The sequence below is a fragment of the Armigeres subalbatus genome, chromosome 1 (assembly GCF_024139115.2).
Source record: "Armigeres subalbatus isolate Guangzhou_Male chromosome 1, GZ_Asu_2, whole genome shotgun sequence".
NCBI classification, from domain to species: Eukaryota; Metazoa; Arthropoda; class Insecta; order Diptera; family Culicidae; genus Armigeres; species Armigeres subalbatus.
Genome location: NC_085139.1, coordinates 32,381,696 through 32,399,249, shown reverse-complemented (window position 1 = coordinate 32,399,249; position 17,554 = coordinate 32,381,696). Strand labels below are relative to the sequence as shown.

Sequence of the window (17,554 nt, the reverse complement as noted above, 5' to 3'; positions counted from 1 at the left end):
GTTAAGGCAGTAAGCTGATTGGCTCAGGCCAGGTGGGTAGAGATCGTGTACCGTTTTAACGATCGGTGATCAGCGCACGCACGTTAAGCGAGTACCGCCCATTCGCGTGTCATTTGAGGGACAGCACCGTGCAGCAAATTGAATGGAAATCGAAATATTGTCCTTGTACATTTAATTAGTTAAAATTTCAGGCTGCTGTAACCATAGCCTTCTTTAGAGGTCAAATATTGTGAAACAAAATTTGAATGCACAGATTGATGACCTCTTCAAAAGAACAGAACCATTGTGACACAGTGTACTACGTGTTGGTGTGTATGAATTACGTTTTAAAGTGCACCACATTCTTCGGGACGGGGGGCTTTCCATTCGTAGAAACGGGAAGCAGCTATGAGGAACGGCAGCGGGAACAGAACTTGATGTCTATATGGCTTCTGGTGATTCTTGCTGCACGATCAATATCGCAGCGCAAACGGTTGGGATCAATGATCTCACTTTGCACAACAACAATCCGCACCCAACAGTTGGTGTTGGGGATGCGGGACTGACAAGTTGAAAAAGGTGAAAGAATGATTGCAATCTTTCGTCGAGTGTTGCGTCGTCATTGTACGCCGAAAATTGAAGATTGTCTGAGAGATGGTGATGACTAACCGGTGCCTAATTCGGATAAAAAGGTCCAATTTTTAAGAATGCGCAAATTTTTTGATGGCGATCAACACTGGTGTAAAAAGAACTCTGAAATCAGTTTTTGAATTTGTCGTTGAACGATTAAATCCTTGAATGTAAATAATACAATTAAAAAAAACAAATTGTACAACAGTTGAAATTTTAATATTTTTACTAGAGCCTTCCTTATACTGAAAGACTGGCTTCGCCACTGACAAAACCAATTAATTGAAGTGCCTGAATGATAATGTATAATTGTAACTGCTAACAAAGCCGCTAATGGTTATTTTTAATGTTCGCCCAACATTTGACTTATGCCGATCATTGTTAGGGGCGAAGATTGATGTAATTGATCGACCGCTTATTATGCAGCTTCATACGCGGGTGTTCCGAACTCGAACCGTGGAATTGGTAATGAGCAGAAACGAACGAAATTCATTACGCGCGAAACGCTTTGTTATTCGATTACCTCCTGGGAGGCGCTGTAAAACTGACGATCACATTTGCCATTTTTGCTGATTTCATAAATTCATACTCATTTACCTATTAATGCTTCTACGCGAATGTAGAAGCAAAATTGCGACCACCGCGGTCGTTCCCTCTGAAGCACATGATTGGGTCGGGTTCGCCGCCGCATAACCCCTGACTCATCCAAGTCTTCCACTTTTCAAATTTGTTTTGTGCGTTGAATGAAATGTGTAAACAAATGCAAATGTTACGCTTCCCGGTTCATAGAAATCAATTTTCAACGGTTTCTGCGCGTTGGCTGGTGGTAAGGTGGGTCGATTTGCTCATCGTCTATTTGCGATCGCACGCTAAGGGAGACGTACGTAAGCCGCCTTTTTGCATAAGAAGGTATGTAGCATGAAGTTGAAGTAGGTATGTGCGGACACGATCGCGATGGGTACTTGCGGTACACCGCAGTTCAGCGGGAAATTGATGGCACGTTCTGATCGCTGTCTGTCTAATCATAGTGATCGACCTTGAAAGGCTAGCGGATGGCCGAACGCGTTCGTCCGCGAGGTCTGGTGATGAGAAATGGTGATTAGGGGTTTGCCACGGCTGTTGTCGGTTGATTGATGGTTGAACCGAGAAATTGTAGACCGATATAGAAGTGTTCTAAATTTATTATTGTTTCATGCTTCCGGGATGGCACTGAATCGTGCTACAGAATCTCATGAGCTATGTGATTCAATTCTTTTTATATAATATTAAAAATAAGTTACATGACATGTGTAATTCTTTCAGCAATCTTACCTTGATACTCCAATTTTGATGCTGAAATGTAAAGAAAATAATGCTTCAATTAATTCGTACTGATGGGAAAAAAATAATTTCATGGGAAAAATAAGATGAAAACAGTCAAAGTGCTGAGAATGTACTGTAGGAAGATAATCAACATGCGAATAGACATGACTTTGAGATGATTGAAAAAAGAAACTAAATATCTTAGAACGAAACGGTTACATTGGAATAAAGCAATGATTTAGAAAAACTTCGCAAACAAATCTTGCCAAGAATTTCTAATTTTCATGGAATTTCTTTCACGAACTTTGGAAAAACTGCTACTCAGAATTTCGGACAAAAAACTTTCCGGGTTTCGAAACAAAGAAAAATCTCTTCGAAATTCGAAGAATTTCTTTTCGAAATTCGAAGAATTTCTTTTCGAAATTCGAAGAATTTCTTTCCGAAATTCGAAGAATTTCTTTCCGAATTTCAAAGAATTTCTTTTCGAAATTCCAAGAATTTCTTTTCGAAATTCGAAGAATTTCTTTTCGAAATTCGGAGAATTTCGTTTCGAAATTCGAAGAATTTCTTTTCGAAATTCGAAGAATTTTTATTCGAATTTCAAAGAATTTCTTTTCGAAATTCGAAGAATTTCTATTCGAAATTCGAAGAATTTCTATTCGAAATTCGAAGAATTTCTATTCGAAATTCGCCGAATTTCTTTTTGAAATTCGAAGAATTTCTTTTCGAAATTCGAAGAATTTCTTTTCGAAATTCGAAGAATTTCTTTTCGAAATTCGAAGAATTTCTTTTCGAAATTCGAAGAATTTCTTTTCGAAATTCGAAGAATTTCTTTTCGAAATTCGGCGAATTTCTTTACGAAATTTAAAGAATTTTTTTTCGAAATTCGGAGAATTTTTTTTCGAAATTCGGAGAATTTTTTTTCCTTTTCTTTTCTGAAAATTAGAGAACTACTACAAATTGCGGAGAATTCGAAGAATTTCTTTTCGAAATTCGAAGAATCTCTGTTCGAAATTCAAAGAATTTCTTTTCGACATTCAAAGAGTTTCTTTTCAAAACTCCAAGAATTTCTTTTCGAAACTCGATGAATTTCTTTCCGAGATTCGAAGAATTTCTATCCGAAATTCGTAGAACTGTTTTCCGAAACTTAAAAGATTTTCTTTCCGAAATTCAAAGAATTTCTTTTCGAAATTCAAAGATTTTTTTTTTGGAATCCGAAGAATTTCTTTTCGAAATTCGAAGAAATTTTATTCGTAATTCGAAGAATTTTCATTCGAAATTCAAAGAATTTCTCTCCGAAATTCGAAGAATTTCTTTTCGAAATTCGAAGAATTTCTATTCGAAATTCGAAGAATTTCTATTCGAAATTCGAAGATTTTCTGTTCGAAATTCAAAGAATTTCATTCGAAATTAGAAGAATTTTATTCGAAATTCGAAGAATTTCTTTTCGAAAATCGAAGATTTTCTGTTCAAAATTCGAAGAATTTCTTTTCGAATTTCGAAGAATTTCTTTTCGAAAATCGAAGAATTTCTTCTCGAAATTCGAAGAATTTCTTCTCGAAATTCGAAGAATTTCTTCTCGAAATTCGAAGAATTTCTTCTCGAAATTCGAAGAATTTCTATTCGAAATTCGAAGAATTTCTATTCGAAATTCGAAGAATTTCTATTCGAAATTCGAAGAATTTCTATTCGAAATTCGAAGAATTTCTTTTCGAAATTCGAAGAATTTCTTTTCGAAATTCGAAGAATTTCTATTCGAAATTCGAAGAATTTCTATTCGAAATTCGAAGAATTTCTATTCGAAATTCGAAGAATTTCTATTCGAAATTCGAAGAATTTCTATTCGAAATTCGAAGAATTTCTATTCGAAATTCGAAGAATTGCTATTCGAAATTCGAAGAATTTCTATTCGAAATTCGAAGAATTTCTTTTCGAAATTCGAAGAATTTCTTTTCGAAATTCGAAGAATTTCTTTTCGAAATTCGAAGAATTTCTTTTCGAAATTCGAAGAATTTCTTTTCGAAATTCGAAGAATTTCTATTCCAAATTCGAAGATTTTCAATTCGAAATTCGAAGAATTTCTTTTCGAAAATTTGAAGAATTTCTTTTCGAAATTTGAAGAATTTTTTTTCAAAATTCGAAGAATTTCTTTTCGAAATTCGAAGAATTTCTTTTCGAAATTCGAAGAATTTCTTTTCGAAATTAGAAGAATTTCTTTTCGAAATTCGAAGAATTTCTTTTCGAAATTCGAAGAATTTCTTTTCGAAATTCAAAGAATTTCTGTTCGAAACTCGAAGAAGTTTTTTTCGAAATTCGGAGAATTTCTTTTCGAAATTCGAAGAATTTCTTTTCGAAGTTGAAAGAATTTCTTTTCGAAATTCGAAGAATTTCTTTTCGAAATTCGAAGAATTTCTTTTCGAAATTCGAAGAATTTCTTTTCGAAATTCGAAGAATTTCTTTTCAAAATTCGAAGAATTTCTTTTCGAAATTCGAAGAATTTCTTTTCGAAATTCGAAGAATTTCTTTTCGAAATTCGAAGAATTTCTTTTCGAAATTCGAAGAATTTCTTTTCGAAATTCGAAGAATTTCTATTCGAAATTCGCAGAATTTCTTTTCGAAATTCAAAGGATTTCTTTTCGAAATTCGAAGAATTTCTTTTCGAAATTCGAAGAATTTCTGTTCGAAGATCGAAGAATTTATTTTCGAAATTCGAAGAATTTCTTTTCGGAATTCTAAGAATTTCTTTTCGAAATTGAAAGAATTTCTTTTCAAAATTCGACGAATTTCTTTTCGAAATTCGAAGATTTAATTTTCTAAATTCAGAGAATTTCTTTTCGAAATTCGTAGAACTTCTTTTCGAAATTTTGAGAATTTCTTTTCGAAATTCGGAGAACTTCTTTTCGAAATTTGGAGAATTTCTTTTCGAAATTCGGAGGACTTCTACTTGAAATTCGAAGAATTTCTTTTCAAAATTCAAAGAATTTCTTTTCGAAATTCGAAGAATTTCTTTTCGAAATTCGAAAAATTTCTTTTCAAAATTTGAAGAATTTCTTTTCGAAATTCGAAGAATTTCTTTTCGAATTTCGAAGAATTTCTTCTCGAAATTCGAAGAATTTCTTTTCGAAATTCGAAGAATTTCTTTTCGAAATTCGAAGAATTTCTTTTCGAAATTCGAAGAATTTCTTTTCGAAATTCGCCGGATTTCTTTTCGAAATTCGAAGAATTTCTTTTCGAAATTCGAAGAATTTCTTCTCGAAATTCGAAGAATTTCTTCTCGAAATTCGAAGAATTTCTTCTCGAAATTCGAAGAATTTCTTCTCGAAATTCGAAGAATTTCTTTTCGAAATTCGAAGAATTTCTTTTCGAAATTTGAAGAATTTCTTTTCGAAATTCGAAGAATTTCTTCTCAAAATTCGAAGAATTTCTTTTCGAAATTCGAAGAATTTCTTCTCGAAATTCGAAGAATTTCTTTTCGAAATTCGAAGAATTTCTTTTCGAAATTTGAAGAATTTCTTTTCGAAATTTGAAGAATTTCTTTTCAAAATTCGAAGAATTTCTTTTCGAAATTCGAAGAAGAATTTCGAAATTCGAAGAATTTTTTTTCGAAATTAGAAGAATTTCTTTTCGAAATTCGAAGAATTTCTTTTCGAAATTCAAAGAATTTCTGTTCGAAACTCGATAAATTTCTTTTCGAAATTCGGAGAATTTCTTTTCGAAATTCGAAGAATTTCTTTTCGAAATTCAAAGAATTTCTTTTTGAAAATCGAATAATTTCTTTTCGAAATTCGAAGAATTTCATTTCGAAATTCGAAGAATTTCTTTTCGAAATTCGAAGAATTTTTTTTCGAAATTCGAAGAATTTCTTTTCGAAATTTGAAGAATTTCTTTTCGAAATTCGAAGAATTTCTTTTCGAAATTCGAAGAATTTCTTTTCGAAATTCGAAGAATTTCTATTCGAAATTCGAAGAATTTCTTTTCGAAATTCGAAGAATTTCTGTTCGGAAATCGAAGAATTTCTGTTCGAAAATCGAAGATTTTTTTTTCGAAAATCGAAGAATTTCTTTTCGAAATTCGAAGAATTTCTTTTCGGAATTCTAAGAATTTCTTTTCGAAATCGAAAGAATTTCTTTTCAAAATTCGACGAATTTCTTTTCGAAATTCGAAGAATTAATTTTCTAAATTCGGAGAATTTCTTTTCGAAATTCGTAGAACTTCTTTTCGAAATTTGGAGAATTTCTTTTCGAAATTCGGAGAACTTCTTTTCGAAATTTGGAGAATTTCTTTTCGAAATTCGGAGGACTTCTACTCGAAATTCGGAGAATTTCTTTTCTAAATTCAGAGAATTTCTTTTCGAAATTCGAAGAATTTCTTTTCGAAATTCGAAGAATTTCTTTTCGAAATTCGAAGAATTTCTTTTCGAAATTCGAAGAATTTCTTTTCGAAATTCGAAGAATTTCTTTTTGAAATTCGAAGAATTTCTTTTCGAAATTCGAAGAATTTCTTTTCGAAATTCGAAGAATTTCTTTTCGAAATTCGAAGAATTTCTTTTCGAAAATCGAAGAAATTCTTTTCGAAATTCGAAGAATTTCTTTTCGAAATTCGAAGAATTTCTTTTCGGAATTCTATGAATTTCTTTTCGAAATATAGAGAATTTCTTTTCGAAATTCGGTGAATTTTTTTTCGAAATTCGAAGAATTAATTTTCTAAATTCGGAGAATTTCTTTTCGAAATTCGTAGAACTTCTTTTCGAAATTTGGAGAATTTCTTTTCGAAATTCGGAGAATTTCTTTTCGAAATTTGAAGAATTTCTTTTCGAAATTCGAAGAATTTCTTTTCGAAATTCGAAGAATTTCTTTACGAAATTCGAAGAATTTCTTTTCGAAATTCGATGAATTTCTTTTCGAAATTCGAAGAATTTCTTTTCGAAATTCGTAGAATTTCTTTTCGAAATTCGATGAATTTCTTTTCGAAATTTGAAGAATTTCTTTTCGAAATTCGATGAATTTCTTTTCGAAATTTGAAGAATTTCTTTTCGAAATTTGAAGAATTTCTATTCGAAATTTAAAGAATTTCTTTTTGAAATTCAAAGAATTTCCTTTCGAAATTCGAAGAATTTCTTTTCGAAATTCGAAGAATTTCTTTTCGAAATTCGAAGAATTTCTTTTCGAAATTCGAAGAATTTCTTTTCGAAATTCGAAGAATTTCTTTTCGAAATTCGAAGAATTTCTTTTCGAAATTCAAATGTTTTTTTTCGAAATTCGAATAATTTCTTTTCGAAATCCGAAGAATTTCTTTCAAAATTCGATGAATTTCTTTTTTTTGAAATTCAAAGCTTTTTTTCGAAATTCGAAGCCCTTTTTGTAAATTCGGAGAATTTTTTTCGAAATTCGAAGGTTTCTTTTCGAAATTAGAAGAATTTATTTCCGAAATTCTATGAATTTCATTTCTAAATTAGAATTTTTTTAGAAATTCGAATATTTTTTTTTACGAAATTCAGAGAATTTATTTTGAAATTCGAAGAATTTTTTTTCGAAATTCGAAGCATTTTTTTTCGGAATTCATAGAATTTCGTTTCAGAGAATTTCTTCTTGGAATTGGAAGAATTTCTTTTCGACATTCGAAGAATTTCGTTTCGACATTCGAAGAATTTCTTTCCAAAATTCGATGAACTTCTTTCCGAAATTCGAGGAATCGCTTCTTTTTTCGAAACTCGGAATTTTTTTTTCAGAAATTCGAAGAATATCTTTCCGATAATTCGATAATCCGATAATTGAAATGCAAAGAATTTCTTTCAGAAATTCAAAGAATTTCATCCCAAAATTCAAAGAATTTCTTTTCGAATACCGAAGAATTGCTTTCCAAAATTCGACCATTTTTTCCGAATATTGGAGATTTTCCTTTCGACATTCAAAGAATTTCTTCTCAAAATTTAAGTAATTTCTTTCCGAAATTAGGAATTAATTTTCGAAATACGGAAAATATTTTTCCGAATTCCGGAGGAGTTCTTCCATTACTTACCGAAATACTTGAAATTTTGTACTCAATTTCTGAGAATTTCTTTTCGAATTTCTGAAAGCTTCCTTTCTAGATTCCCCTTTGTTTTTTTTTTTAAATTTATTCTATCATTACTCACTGTGTTTTGGAATAAAAGCCGCTCCAAATATTGAAACGAAATTGTTTTCGAACATCGGAAAAAAGTCCCTTCGAATTTCGGAAATAAATCTTGCAGAAAGAATTTCTTCATGATTTTAGGAAAGATTTCTTTTTGAATTTTTTTATGAAATTTGAATCTGTGGAAAAAAAAATCTCTTTGAATTTCGGAAAGAAATTATTTGAATTACCGAAACAATTTTGAAAAGATATTCTTTAAATTTCTGAGAATAATTTTCGTCTTGCGCTTCATCATAGCTTGTCGGTAGACTGCCCAAGATTCCATACTTGACGTAACAACCATTGCACTTTTTGCATGTATTTCGAATAATTTAGGGACAAACATCGCAAATTTAAAACATTTCAACCCGTAAGTACTTAAATAATCCTTGGAACAAGAAACGTATAGATGTTGCAGCGGTTGAATTATCCTACACTGCAAAAATTCCATACATTTTTATTGGCAAACATCCATTAATTTAACTCATGATGTTTATTAGTGTACGCATAATCACATAATCGAAATACAAAAAGAATCTATAATCAAATAAAATGGGTGGGTGGTCTTTAACATGCAGTTACTGAATCTATGTGTGGATTAAAATTGCATATATTTGGGTCCCCAAATTGCAAACATTATGTGTGCGACAAATATAGAGAAACTGTTACGTTTTCCATCTCATTGAACATATCTAGGAACTTTTTTCAAATGGGCGTAATTGATTCTGACCTTGATTTTTGGAAAGGCGATTGTGCTCTTAATTCAAACTATTTTGGTCAACTGGTGTACTCAACAGAAAGAATAGATTGCGATCTATCAGGTAGTAACGTTAGTTGAACGAAATATGCTGAATAGAGAGAGTAGGAGTCGTTTCAAATTTCAAGGTCAAATACAGTTACGCCTATTTGAAAAAAGTTCCTAGATATATTCATCTCATCGCAAAACGAAGAAATACAGCACCAATCTCGTCGCTTCTTCTTGCTAACACGCGTGCTCACTTCACTGGTGAAAAAATCACAAAAATAAATAACAAACCAAATACCTTCTCATTGCTTTGTTTTTGATGGGATGGAAATGGGAGCTATCAGAAGAAGTGCGAACCCTTCCCCTATTCAATATGAAGAATTTTCTAAGTGTAATAAACGCGTAGTAAAAGAAATTCGCTGAAATCTCTAATGATTGATACATCAACTATGAAATCATGAGCTACGCTTCAGATTATTTTTCTTGCACTGGTATCTGGTTGCGATAAACTTGTTTCCATTGCTTGTTATGATTGATAGACGTTAATGCCTCTTGTTTACCATCCGTCGTTACATGTCAGATGAAAGTAAATTTTTCAAGTCTGTGTTATATTGTACCCTCCCCCACCGCACTTTGCGACTTTAGATATAGCCCTACTTTGTAAAGGTTCGATATGTGGCTGATCAGGAATATTGAAAAACAATTATCTGAAATCTGATGAAGATTTCTTTGGAAATCAGAAAACGATGCTTTGGAAATTCGGCGGAATTTCAATGAAACTTTTTTACGCCATTACTATGCAGAGGATTCACTTGTTCTTCTTCTACTTCTTCTATGGTTCTACATTCCAACTAGGATTTAGCCTGCTGTTCAACTTAGTATATTAGCAATTCCTCAGTTATTAATTGAAATTTTTTCTATGCCCGATATTGCATGAATAGGGGAAATATGGTCAATCTATATTGCAAATCTCTTAATTTAACAGTAATTTCATCCGAAAACATGTATTTTCGAAGCGCTTATCAATAATCTAACATATCAGTCACTATATAGTTAAAAAATTCACGCAAAGCTAACAATATTGCAGCAAAACGATATTATTCCAAAATTGAGGATTTACATCCATAATAAACAATGCTGGACAAAAAAGCGCAACCCAAAAACGATAATCAAAAAGTTCCAATATTTTTCATCAAAATATTCAAACTCTTCTGCACAAGATCGGTGTCAGCCCTGCGCAGTTATGGTAGCTCCAGATGTTTGCGATTACTCTCTGATCATGTACAGTTACTAGTAGGTTGCAAAACCTTTGCAAACAAAAACACAAAAAAGCTATGAAAAACTGAAAATTCAAGAGCACTTCTTAAATGGGAGTTCTCTTTGAAATTTAGGTAATTATTGAAGAAAAATATATTTGCTATAGGGTAAATGACCCAATAGTGGAGGAACTACTACACTAATTGGTCGATTACACCTCGTGTCATAACTGCATTATACTCCAATATTGTTACCTGAAATTCTACTTCTTATTGGCATTACATCCCCACACTGGAACAGAGCCGCCTCCAAAGACGTTTATGTCTCTAACGCTTATGACGCGTAATTTTTTTTTAAGAACTGTTTTTTGTTTTACATAGAAATTTTTTGAATTATTTTAAGATGTATGGCGAGCTTATTGATTCTGATATGCATTTCACCTGATTTTTTAAATTTTATTTGAATTATTAGTAATTAGCACTCTGATTCATTTTTGTTTCAAAATTTACAGTTTTTCAATTAAAGTTTTCTATTTTTTGTCTAAATGATGCATTGTAACAGCTATTCAGTTTTGTTGTAGAACATATCCATAGTGAACATCGAGCAGTAAGGCGAGAAATATCCGATATCATAGAATGCCACAAAAAGTGCTACTTACTCATCCCCGCACCCTAACTTTCCGATCATTCCGATTCCTTAAGCGCCGGCTCACTGAAATCCAATCCATCATAAATATTTTGACTATAGCGTCACCCAAAACGAAATGATCCCTGATCCCAAAATTATGGCGAATGTGCGGAGTGAGATCATAACGATGACGATTGCCTCCATCGAACGATTTCGTTCCATCCGAAAAGACGTACGTGGCGAGGAGGTTTTGTTGGGTAGCGACATGATGTTTGATTTGATTTGCCATTCTCCCGACGACGACGACGACGATGATGATGGTGATGCCGAGCCCGCTCAGCTGCTGCTTCCCGACAAGATTAGCTTTTCCCTGCCTATGGCCCCACTCGCAGACGTCGTCGCCGCGTCGTGTCGCGCTTTTTGCTTTGTTGTCGATCTGAGTGAGTGATAAGGTTCAATGACTATAATATGGCTAATGGCAGTATAACATACGTTCGGAATGTATGAGCTCAAGCGGGGAGGTACTTGTTGTTGTCGTCGAGGATGAGCCTTTTTTTTTTGCTTTCACGCTACTCACTCTACATGCATAGGAAGGGAGGCGTAGGCATAGACAGCGTTTTGCGATGAGCAGCGAGAGGCGTGTGCGCCGAGGATGATTCATCAAATAATTCGCAATCAATCATCCACGGGAGCGTTTTTGCGGAATTCTTTTGCTACGGCTGAGGGTACCTACCGAACGAATCGAAAAGATCCTCTCCACTTGGCGCCCAAAGAATGTGCGCGAAGCGTGCTCGTGTTAGCATTCAACGTTTTCTACGCGAAGAAGCACTCCTGGATCGGCGTTGATGACGAGGATGACTTTGATGGGTGCCGTTTTGCGCCGGACGAAGCGCACCACCGAGAATCAACGCCGTGGAGATTGTGCTGCTGTCTATTTTCGCTACTGGATCATCTAATTTCTATTGTACAGACATGACATGGCCAATTGTGAAGACATGGGCTTCCAGAAGCACACCATCCAGTATCGGTCTCAGTGCTGTGGTGGAATCTACGTCGACGGACGAGAAGGATGACGAAGTCCGATACGAACCGATGGAAAGCAAAAGGGGGCAGAGGGTCCGATAATGGATGTTGTGGATAATTCTGTTTGGCTTTAACTACTGAACTGCCGGTCGGTTGGATGGTTGATTGGCTTGATGGCGGTGGCTTCTGGGCGGTGGGAGCCGTCATTGAATGTGGATTGCCCCCCGGCTCTCGGCAGGAGGGTATTAGCTACTGGAAATTACGAGCCAAGGGTATCGATTCGCTCTGACTAGTGCTTTCGGGAGATAATCTGCTCATAATCGGATGAAGAGATTATGTGGAGTAATGGTGACAGGCAAAACGGTTGGTTTTTCTCGGGCAAGTGGACAGACGTTCTAATCGATTGTGAATTACTTCTTGATTGGGGTCGTAAGAAGCAATGAGTTGTGCCTAAATTGGCTCTTACAAATTGAAGACACATGGCCCCCTGTTAGATGAATTGTACACCATTGGAAGACACAATCTCAATCCAAAAACGTATATTTTCTGACCTGCTTCCCCATAAATTTAATTGAATCAGCAATGCTGCACCTACTAGAGGATTCACATGTTAACTACATAATTTTCTTTCCAGTAAAATGTAGTACCAAGATCATTTAAAAAAAATGAATTCGGTAAATAGTCTAACGAAATATGGAACATAATTGATCTAGTAGATCATTCGTACACTACAAAAAATTATGAATTCCAATTGGAATTATTCGTCTAAATATTTTATCTAACACTTGTCATAAGACGAGTTTGTACAATCCCATTTAATTCCACCACTTAATTGTACCTTGACAGATACGTATTTCGACCTCAACAGTAAGGCCGTCTTCAGTATCTCGTAAGTCGAGTCAAGTAAATTATTTAGGAATTTCGTCGGAAACTGATTTAGGAATTTCTTCGGAATATATTTTAAGGATTTCTGTTCTTCCATTCTTTGTTCAAGAAATCCCTTTGAAGACTGTAGCTAGAAATTCTTTGAATTTCTTCGAAATTTTCCTGAGGAATTTCTACAGAACTTCCCACAGGAGTTTTTATTTTTGAAAATTCTTTTATGAATTCTTTAGGTCTTTCCTTTGTAAGTTTTTCTTAGTATCTCTTTTACAAATTTCTATAGACCTTCGTAGATTGCTTTCAAAATTTCTTTTGATCATTTTTTCAGGAAAAGGGGGGTCCCGTAGCTTAGTTGGCTACACGTTCGCCTTACAAGCGAATGGTCATGGGCTCGATTCCCAGCCCCTCCACCAAACCCTCGTCAGTCGCCAGATCCGCAGCCCATACGGTGGCGTTTGGGTACGCGCCTTACCGTCACGGCTGCCTGATGACGACTGACAACTTGTTCTTCTCGGACCGAACAATGCAACGATCATTGAAACACGACATGGACAAACGGACACAATGGACTCACGATGAGATGGACTGGCAACGACAATAATAATGCACTCACTGAACTGGACTATCGAAATTCATAACTGGCGCCTTATGAATATTCGACCGATTATTCCACCAGCAGTGCTTATACGCAGTTACCTTCCCTAGTATTCAAGCGTCGATGGGCGGCCTCCCGACCCCGACGCCCATGGTTCGAATCCAGTCTGCCGCACTTCACTTTTTTTAAATGAAAATCATCATTCATAAGGCAACATATTGAAAATCATATCGAATTCTTGTGGCAAATTTTCATAAGGCGTTTGATTGAAAATCATACGTCCATTTTCCTCAGTGTGGTAATGGAAATCTAAAAATATATTCTGTGTGAATTATGTAGAGCAGAATACCACAGTAGATCTCGGCACAGTAGCGGTCAAGTAACACAGAGTGCCTAACAAATAAATAAAGGAATAAAAAAAATTCAGGAATCCCATCAGAAGTTATCGGAAATTTAATTTGGGAATTCCTTCGAAAATTCTTTTAGAAATTCCTTCTGGATATTTGAAAGGAATATTATATTGTATATAAGGAATTTCTGCAGGTTTTCCGAATTAATCCTGGTAAGAATATTCACAGGAGCTACTGGGGGAATTTTATGAATTATGCCTGGAGGAGTTTCCGAAAAAATCTGGAGGATTTTCTGAAGAAAATCCTGGAAGAATTTCCAAATACATTCCGGGAATAATTTCAGAATGAATTCTTGAAGGAATTACCTAAGAACAACCTGAAATGATTAAAAAAAAAACCAATTAATTTATGAAAAGGAATTATTTAAAGAATTTCATAAAAATCATTTGAAAATTACTTCTGGAACTTCTGATAGTATCCCTTCAGGAACATCTTGAAGAGTTCCTTCGGGAATTCTTCCAGGAATTGCTCAGGAAATTCTTCTGGAAATCGGGATAGTAGTAAAAAGAAACCCTGTTTTGAATTTGGAATTAAGACCTCTTCCTTGCTTTAAAAAATATATCGATTATGCAGTCGATCCACCATCATAGTTCTTCGGAAATTCTCAAGAACTCCTTGGAAATCCAACTCCTTGGAAATTCAGGAAGTAATCCCTTCATTAAAAGGACTCGCCTCCCAGGTATAATAAAGAGTTTGAAAGTGGCAATTACATTTTCAAAAAAATCTTTTATTCTGAAGCCTTCCATACCCGTAATGGAAATTGATCGGGGTTCAGTGAAACAGCACAAATCGCCTTTTTGACTGACTTGCAATATTTTGTTCGTAGAATGAAAACTGAAAGTAATTCACATCAATTCATTCATACATTTGTTGAAGGATATCCTCAGTTATAGGGTGGAAGGATACCCGATACGATTTGTGATCAATTGGGTTATTTTTTCATTAGCGCTTGGTGCGATTTGGTCGAACCCCGACTAGTTGTCTCGACCTTTCAGGGCATAAAAGTTTCATCTTGTTACCTCATGATATACGAATGCAAAACAAATGGTAACTTGCATTAATGTCCCTTTTTTATTCTTCATTATGAAGGACTTCAGCCCTGGACTAGTTCACCTTTTGGGCTTAGAATCATCGCAGTTAATAATTGTGGAAGTGCTGAATGATCATAAAGCTGCGATTCTCCGCAATTGAATCTAGAAATATTATTAAAGTTATTCCGGAATTTTCTTCAAGAATTCCTTTAGAATACTTTCGGAAATTCTTTTAAGCATTCCATCGGAAATTCCATTCCATTGGCTACCGTAATTCTTTCCTAATTTTTGAACGAATTCCTGAATGACTTTTGAAGGAACTTCCGAAATTCTTGATTTTATCTGGGCGAAGAATTCCTTCAAAATTTCTCCAGATAATCTTTCGGAAAATTCTCAGGAAATTGGAAATCAAAGATATGGGTGGAACTGAAGGAAGTTTCTAAATTGCCAGATTAAATTTCAGGAAAAGCCTTTCCGGAGAGTTTTTCAAAGAATCCCTGGATTATTGTGATAAGGAATTCCTGGTGTTATTTTCTCGGAGGAGTTCCCAAAAGAATTTCTGAAGGATTTCCTAAAGGAATTTTTAACGATTCCTTCTTAAAAAAAATTCGGAAGGTATTTCTTAAACAGTTTCTGTATGTATTCCTGAAGGATTTCGTATTTCCGAATATCAAAGGCAGTTCCAAATGAAATTCTATAAAAAAAATCCAAAAATCATTTGCAAAAGGGATTTCTGAATAAATTTTTGAAATTTATTACAAATCCTTCTTTGAATTTTTAAATGAATGTCTTGAGGAGTTCCAAAGAAACTTCTGGGTTTATCTCCTGAGTAATTTCCGAAAGTTTTCCTGGGGAAATCACTCGAGTAAATTCCGAAAGAATTCTTGAAGAAATATCCAAAAAAATCTTGTAGAAATTCAAGAAATTTGGAAATTTCTAAGCAAATTCCTGAAAGTTTGTCCTAGATTTGTGGAAAAATTTTTGGAGGAAATTCCGGATGAATTACTGGAGAAATTTCCGAATCTCTGAAATATTTTTCAAAAGAGTTCTTGTAGGAATTTCTGAAATTATTGTGAAAAATCGTGGAGGTATTTCCTAAGGATATTCACGAGAAGAAAATGTAAGCAGTTAATTTCCAAGGAATTCTGGACAGTAGTAAAACCCGGTTCCGACCATGGATTTCAAGCTTGAAACCCCCCAAAATGTCGCGAATACAGTTTATCCATTGGTATTCTTCATTTATGAAATTTAAGACGTTAGGCTTTTTACAAACACCACTTACACGGAAGGGAGGAGCAGGGACTATGTCCAAGGACTTGACGATCCCTTCCCAGGCCATCTGCGAGTTGTGATGCCTGCCTAGGATGTGGTGGGGTTTGACAGTCTATAAAAAGCTGCATGTATCCGCAAGTAGGCCCCACCAAAGCGACCGTGTGCCGCTCAAAGCGCACAAGCCCAAGTCCTGGTGTTAGGTGGGACGCTAAACAGCCCTGACACGACGGCCTTCCGACGAGACAGGAGGTTTGCGCAGGCCCAATAAGCCGCCTTCAAAAACAACCATTACGAACGACATAGAAGATAATATGACTCGATACAATCGGAAACGACCTAAGCCGCGAATAAAGGATCACGATTGGAAGCTTGGAACATGGAAGTGCAAAACGCTAGGCTTCGCGGGTTGCGACAGGATAATCTACGATGAATTACATCCCCGCAACTTCGACGTCGTAGAGCTGCAGGAAATCTGCTGAACATGACAGAAAGTATGCATCGAGCGGCTACTTTCTATCAAAGCTGTGGCACCATCAACGAGCTTCATAGTGCTGGGAAAGATGCGCCAACGCGTGATTGGGTGGCAGCCAATCAACGCAAGGATGTGAAAGGTTCTCGTGTGCACGCCACGGAGATCTGACCAGAAGAGGCCGAGTCATGGCTTGCTGTGCACTGATCGACACGCTGATGGTAATATACTCAAACCCCACACTACGCACAGTTGGAGCAGACATACGATGGATGCCCACTGCGGGACGTCAAAATCGTCATCGGTGACATGAACGCACAGGTAGGAAGGGAGGAAATGTATAGACCGGTCATCGGACCGGATAGTCTGCACACCGTATCGAATGACAACGGCCAACGATGCATAAACTTCGCAGCCTCCCGCGGAATGGTAGTCCGAAGCACCTTCTTTCCCCGCAAAAATATCCTCAAGGCTTCATGGAGATCACCTAACCAAGAAACGGAAAACCAAATCAGCCACGTTGTAATCGACGGTCGTCACGTCCGCACTTACCGCAGTGCAAATATTGATTCCGACCATTACCTCGTTGCAGTATTCCTGCAGTATGCCTGTGTACAACATACGTCGAAGTCGGACACCGCGGCTTAACATTGCCCTAGCAGCACACATGTTCCACTTAGGTTACTGCAGCTCGTATGTAACCAGATTAAGTCACAAACAAGTTGCTGCAACCGATTGTGACTGACTTGTGCTGCTCGGGTGGGCGGCTACAGACGGTAGACTAGCCTAAGGATACGCGCAGCAGCTGGAAGTGGCACTCCCAATGGAAGAGCAGCTAGGCGCAGCGTCTCTTGAAGATGGCTGGAGAGATTCGATCCGCCATTGGTAGCACCGCAACCGCTGCACTTGACACGGTGCCCCCGGATCAGAGAAACGACTGGTATGACGGCGAATGTGAGCAGTTAGTGGAAGTGAAGAATGCAGCATGGGCGAGATTGCTGCAACACCGCAAGAGGGCGAATGAGGCACGATATAAACGGGCGCGGAACAGACAACAGACAAACCGTCTGGATAAAAGAGCGCCAGCAGGAAGATCGAGACCGTGAAGAGACGCAACTGTACCGCGCTAATAACGCACGAAAGTTCTATGAGAAGTTAAACCGTTCACGTAAGGGCCACGTG

The 17,554-nt window shown here is 35.9% G+C and overlaps 1 protein-coding gene across 1 annotated transcript in view; it reads right to left on the bottom strand.

The window, feature by feature from the left end:
* The window catches only part of LOC134223561 (hornerin-like), a 530,228-nt gene that overhangs the window by 310,067 nt on the left and 202,607 nt on the right, over positions 1-17,554 (bottom strand). Inside the window, exon 2 of the mRNA XM_062702746.1 lies at positions 1,921-1,941. The gene's annotated coding sequence lies outside the window, so the exon portion shown is untranslated. The remainder of the gene's footprint in view (positions 1-1,920; positions 1,942-17,554) is intronic.